This window comes from Macrobrachium nipponense, chromosome 6 (assembly GCF_015104395.2).
Source record: "Macrobrachium nipponense isolate FS-2020 chromosome 6, ASM1510439v2, whole genome shotgun sequence".
Lineage (NCBI taxonomy): Eukaryota > Metazoa > Arthropoda > Malacostraca > Decapoda > Palaemonidae > Macrobrachium > Macrobrachium nipponense.
This window is the reverse complement of record NC_061108.1, coordinates 31,715,111-31,722,390: the sequence shown is the minus strand read 5'-3', so window position 1 is coordinate 31,722,390 and position 7,280 is coordinate 31,715,111.

Genomic DNA, 7,280 nt, shown 5'->3' with positions numbered 1-7,280 from the left:
CACTAGTGAGTACACACACAATTGTAAAGACAATGCCAAAAGATTAAATGAAATAGAACATCTTTACAAGATATCAAAACAAGCCATCCCTTTGGCTAAAATAATAACACTTACCCATTACAGCTTGGAAAATCACTTAAACAAAAATACATTATAGAGCCATCCAGGCTCTTTCTCCCCAAGGCAGCCGTCTCCCCCGTTCTTGGCTAAACCATGCCGTTATGAACGGACATAGCTCGTACACGTACAGATGAATTCACACTCTTCGTCAACGACCCAATTAACTGGTCACAGCCAGATTTCAAAGGCACCTTGAACAAGCCCTCACGAACTCACATACCCACAGAATGAACATTGACCTGCTTAAGTAAGCATCTTAAGTGTTACACCATCCCAGAAAAGATTTCTCAGCTTTCTCCAGGTTGTCGCTCGGACTCTGTCTCCATGGGAAGTTGAACATGATGAATCTGTAAATTCCTCCTTTTTACATATTTTTCAACTTATGTTTATTTACACTGAATGTTTACGATGGTGTGTTGTCGTCGTCTATTTATCTGCTTTTTCATCCGTCTTTGGGACTTAATATTTCTTCCTAACATATAAGTATCTGTCGTGTTGATAGCAAAATTTAAAAAATTAGATTTAAACAAAACTGCCGTTTTTTCCTATGCACATCTCAAACAAATTTTACGGTTCTACTACCTTTTCTAATGGTTTTCTAGTTTTACCAATATAAAAATTGTCACTTGGCTTACATAACATTTCACATTTACATTTTATATCCTTTTGTAATGTCGGGAGAATTCTTTATACGAGTTTTTTTTTTCTTAAATGCTACATTATCTTCAGAGTTCGCAAGGAGATGAGTATAAATGAATGATTACAGTCGTATGAGCATGATTTTTGTTTTACATACTTACAGTCACCCTGGTTCTAAAACAAAATGACACAAGTCAAGGTATGAGCATATACCGCAATCTATTAATCCGAGCAGTGAATTATGTACCTGATAGTTAGTTAAATGTGGCAGGTTATTTCAGTGATTAGGAAGGGCACGGCGCTAGCGACCTTACTCCCAGAACGCTTACCGATAACTGGAAAAGTTAAAACCTTTGAAGATCTTCAAAGATTGACGCAGAAACAGGTACGTTAGTATCTTCGTAAGTTCTGTTTATAAAGGATCGAAATGCTTCAGGAGAGCGCAAGTTCCAAAGGAAGACGGACAGAAGAACGGAAAATGAATTTAACGAGAAAAAGAAGGTCATTAATCAGTCAGCAGTCTCCCACTTCCACAAGGGCTCGCAAATTTAAATAAAATCCGGGGAATGAACTTCAAAGCAGTGATTGATAATCTTTGAATACTTTCACAGACTTTTGTTGCAACTCGGGAGGGAGAAAAGGGAAAATTAATACATGTATTCTATATGTAAAGTATTCGTAATCTAGCCGATGACGACGAATAGTAATAAAAACAGTAAAATGAAAGCACATACTTTTGGGTGAATAATAAAATTGAATTCGAATAAATAAATGAAAGATAAAATTTGTAAACCGAGACTTCCTCAGAGAAACCCATTATATAATAATAATAAAAATATTTATCATATTGGAAACGCCAAAATGTAATTGAAATTCCATGGGTTGGAATTTCCTTCATATTAAAGTCAACATCTACATTCGGTGGCGGCTGGAAAAAGTAAGAAAAAACAGTCACAAGAATTTGTGGCATCATTTTAGATAAATTAACAGGAATATCTATTTCTTAAGGATATCTCATCGTCTGACGAATTAACAATGAAGAAGTATGACGATGACCAGTAATATATGTATTATACCATTCCAAATAAATAATCATAATTCTTAACAAAAGAGCATACAAAGCTAAATATCAACCAACCATAAGCAAATCTATCAATAAATTATAACGATAAACTAGGGATAACTAGGGAATGTTTTTAATACCTAAAGATAGTGATGCCCCTGCCTCTTAGTGAGCTGCTGTATTTAAACATTGAAAGTCAGGGGCCGAGTAGTACCTGTCTACCATTAGATAGAGGCTAGATCCATACTCGGAACTTGTAACTTGTGGCCTTGCTCAGGATGACCACCAGAAATCATTGTCAGTAGGATGATGGACAAGAATAAGGCGTTGAGTGCTTGCTCTGTCTCTTTGGCTTTACTTCTGAATGCCATTGGCCTTAGTCAGCTAGGAACTGTGTGCTACCAAGAACTGGCTATCTTTCAGTATTTCTATCCAAATAATCCTACATGGACTCTACTCATATATGCGATAAAGTTAAGTATATCTTAGTTTTACCAGACCACTGAGCTGATTAACAGCTCTCCTAGGGCTGGCCCGAAGGATTAGATATTTTTACGTGGCTAGGAACCAATTGGTCACCTAGCAACGGGACCTACAGCTTATTGTGGGATCCGAACCACACTCTATCGAGAAATGAACTTCAATCACCAGAAATAAATTTCTCTGATTCCCCGTTGGCCGAGTCGGGAAACGAACCTGAGACCACCGGGTTGGCAGCCCAGCTCGAAAACCACTCGGCCAGCGAGGAACTCATATATGCGATACTATAGCCTAGTTTATAAATACTAAAAAATAAAATTGAAAAAGAAAACCGGATCATAAGAACCGTGACTGGTAAGTTTGTAACACCTGACTAACTATGGTGGAGATAGGATGACATCGATTCTACATACAAAACATGAATTCGAGTGGCTTATGTACACCAGTGTCGATATCAAATTATGTCTCTATTGGTAGCTGGGTGGTCAGAGTTATTGTCTATCGTTGCTTCTACCCCAGGCCATAGTTCGAATCCTGGCTAGAGCAGAAATATTTACAAATTATTATTCCACTTGGATGTTGAATTATTCTCAATATATAGTGAATTCAATGTTAAACGACATTAGTGGCTTAATATTTGTGAATATATAAGTAACACGTGTTCATGGAACAAAAATTCTCAATTTGCTAAATTTTACAATCTTAACAATCAGCTATTGCGGTGGAGATAGACTGAAGTCGGTTCTAAGTACGACCCCTAAAACCATCTGGTATATGTACAGTAGAATCAATTTAAATTTACACCTCCCTTTACAACCTGTCCTTAGCAATATTTACATGGAATTTTTTGAGACAAATCTCTTTCCAAAAATGTTGCCCCAAAAAGTTATTTGGTTTAGAAATGTGGATGATATCTTCTGTATTTGGCCAGTTCACGAAAATCTCCAGGAATTTCTTAATAATCTCAATAATTTAGTCCCTTCTACAAAATTTACTGTAGAGGAAGAAAGAAATTGTAATTTGAATTTTCTTGATGTAACTGTCCATAGAAATGATAGAAATTTCACCTTTTCAGTCTTTCGAAAATCAACTAATATTGCCTCTTTTGTTCATTACTACTTCAATCACCATCAAAATGTTAAATTCTCTGTTTTTTCTGGGATGTTCCTAAGGACTTTACGTGCCTGTAGCCCGCAGTTTATTGACGCTGAAATTAAAACTATTTATGATATTGCATTGAAACTTAAATACCCAAGGACTTTTATAGATGTGGCAAGGAAAAGAGCTAGAAAAACATTTTATTTAACTAATGACAAACTTGAATTTAGTAAGCATAACATTCTAAAATTACCCTATGATGAAAGGTTTTTAGATATTCCTAAAATTTTAAAGCTTTTTAACATAAATGTTGTTTTCAGTAATATTAATGTCAAAAGTTTAATAATAAAAAATTCTCCTAAAGATCTTCCAGCTGCATATATGAAAATCCTTGCAAAAACAAAAAAGTGTGATAAAGTTATTATTACAGACAGACCGGTAAATATCTTTCACAACGTCTCAAACAACATCAATATTCTGTGAGAACTGGGCAAATATCGAATGCATTATTCGTACATATGAGAGATTTAGACCATCCTATTAACTGGAGTCAAGCAAGAGCCTTAATCCCATGTAATGACACAGTTAAAAGGAATATCATTGAATCTTGTTTCATAAAGTCAAATAATAGAAATTTTCTAAATTTAAGTCTTGGTTTATTTAAACTTGATGCTTTCATTATGAAAAAAGTTGTAGATAAATATAAGCAACAAAATTAATATATTCAGTTTTTACATGTTTTGGACTGTAAAGGTACTTTGTAATTTCGGTTAGGTTTGTGACCGTGTGATATCCGATAATCCAGGATTATCTCTTTTAATTTTTACCCTTTTGACAATTAACCGTCTGGTATTCTTGATCTTGTTTTGTACCTGAGACCTTCCTCTCCAATTGTACTTCATTAACTCCTTGACAATGTCTGAGTAAAGACGAAAGCGCTTGGATTTCTGACTATCATTTTCCTGTGGGATTTGCTTATATATATATATATATATATATATATATATATATAATATATATATATATAAGTAAGCAGGAAAATAAATATAAGAGGTTCAGGAGGCCCACAAATACTTCATATATTAAGCCAGGATTTATTATCAAGTGAAAACGTTTCGCACATTGTCTTTGTGCATCTTCAGTCTGTTAAAAGAAAACAATAAATGCATTAAAATTAAAAACAAAGGATTCGTAAAAACAAATTATTAGGTTAAACAAAATACAAGTAAAAACCTAAAAATAAAACAGAGAACAATAACCACTGAGGAACCAACCATCTGGAATAGGAGACAAAGGAATGATTATCGGTGAAGCCTTAGCATAGGTCCAAGACATTGACTATACCAGGTATAGAGGTGAAGCAGAGGTATTGTTATTCAATGGGGGAACCAGTCTTTTAATATTGGCGATTCCAAGGTAGTCAGATAGTCAGGATCTTTAGTATAACCTATTATCATGAAATGCTGTTTCATTACATTTATTTTGTATTTGGCGGCATGATTCTTAATGTAAGAGTATTCAGGATTGCTAAGTCTTTGACCTGTTCTAAAGCTAAAACCCATATGGCTGCAATATCTCATCTGCAATAACCTTCGGGTAGATCCAACGTAAGTCCCAGGACATTCTGGGCATGTGAATTTATAAACAACGTTGGACCTCTTGAAGTCCTGCAGACGACCTTTAGAATTAAAAAATGAGAAAATTTTACATGGATTGTTAGAAATTAGTTTCATTTTGAGGCAGGGAATTTCCTGTCCTGTTATTTGAGTAAGTCTAAGATGAAATTTTGAATCTGAGATAAACGGAACCGACGCATACATTAATCTTTTGTGGACATCAATTAGTGGAGGAGGGGATTGGATATAGTTATTTAATAGTTTGTTTATTAAGTTATGTACAAGGTCCTTGGGATAGAAATTTGCCAGTTAGAAGAGTATTTCAGAGCTTTATAGACAAAGATATATATGGTATTTAGTTTAAAAGTTTCTTGACGCGAAGTATAGAAATTACTGGCCAGTCTCGCATAAGTCTTTTTTTCTGCATACAGCAGTAGTAAATTCTGAATGGACTCCGTTAACGATTATTTGCGGACCTTCTGAACCTCTTATGTACGTATATGTATGCATATATATATATATATATATATATATATATATATATATATATATATATATATATATAGTATATAGTATATATTACTGGTAAAAATGTTCTGTTACAACAGAATTCCATCTAATAAAAGGAGCCCATAAAAACACCAAAATATAGAGAGAATAGTACTATATTTCAGAGACTGCTGCCTCTCTCTTCAGATAGATGAATGAGAAAAATTTACAGAAAAGGTGGTATTTATACCAAGAGGTCCATCCACAGATAAGCCAATTTAGGTCACCCCCACTGATAATCTTCCTTTAATCTTCTTAAGCGTTGGTTGTATGAAAATCTTGTCAATCACCTCTGAACCCCATGCTTCTTTTGAGATGTGCATTACCTGCCTCTCTTTTATTAAGGCCGATTCCATCATTTGACTCTTGTACCGGCAGTTGCTGCTATAAATTATACGTGACAAATTCCAGTTTATTCTATGGTTAAGTTCATTTATAAGGTTGAAAATAGCTGAGTTCTGTTGTCCATACCTAACTGACCGTTTGTGTTGTATTAATCTCTGGCGAAGTGATTTCTTACATCGGATTTACAGGAAAATCACTACCCTAGAGATTAATACAACACAAACGGTCAGTCAGGTATGGACAACAGAACTCAGCTATTTTCAACCATATAAATTAACATAACCATAGAATAAACTGGAATTTGTCACGTATAATTTATAGCAGCAACTGCCGGTACAAGAGTCAAATGATGGAATCGGCCTTAATAAAAGAGAGGCAGGTAATGCACATCTCAAAAGAAGCATGGGGTTCAGAGGTGATTGACAAGATTTTCATACAACCAACGCTTAAGAAGATTAAAGGAAGATTATCAGTGGGGGTGACCTAAATTGGCTTACCTGTGGATGGACCTCTTGGTATAAATACCACCTTTTCTGTAAATTTTTCTCATTCATCTATCTGAAGAGAGAGGCAGCAGTCTCTGAAATATAGTATTTTTCTCTCTATATTATGGTGTTTTTATGGGCTCCTTTTATTATTATTATTATATATATATATATATATATATATATATATATATATATATATATATATATATATATATATATATATATATATATATAATATATATATATATATATATATATATATATATTATATATATATATATATATATATATATACACACACACATGAATACATGTATCATATATATATATATATATATATATATATATATATATATATATATATAAAATGTTACTTCAGTGCGATGTCTGTCAACCTCCGAGCATCTATATATTAACAAAAGAATTCTATGCGACGTTACCTGTGTCCTGTCTTTTCATGTGTAACATCCATGTGCACCTTTGGTCCCTGACCTTAAAGGACCTCGATTTCCTTTCTCCTTTCCATTCATCCGCACGAAAGAGCAAAAACAATAGAAACGGCTCAATACTTCGAATCCCTTTGACATTTCGCTCTTTTAGATTTCATGCACAATATCACTGGGTACTGACAGGCTTCATATGAATATTATCGTTATTGTTTTTATCGACAACAATGGAAATATTAGTAGCCGAAGACATGGCACAAGAAGCAGGAGGCACTGTGGTAGAGTAGCATATGTTAATACCGCTTAAAGCTTATATAATCTGCACAGATAATGATACCACTATTCCAAGCTAATTTATTCACCTGAAAGTGAGAGAGAAAATCTCGGAATAATCTCAGAGAACGAGATCATATTTCCATAAGTTAGGAGCTTACCT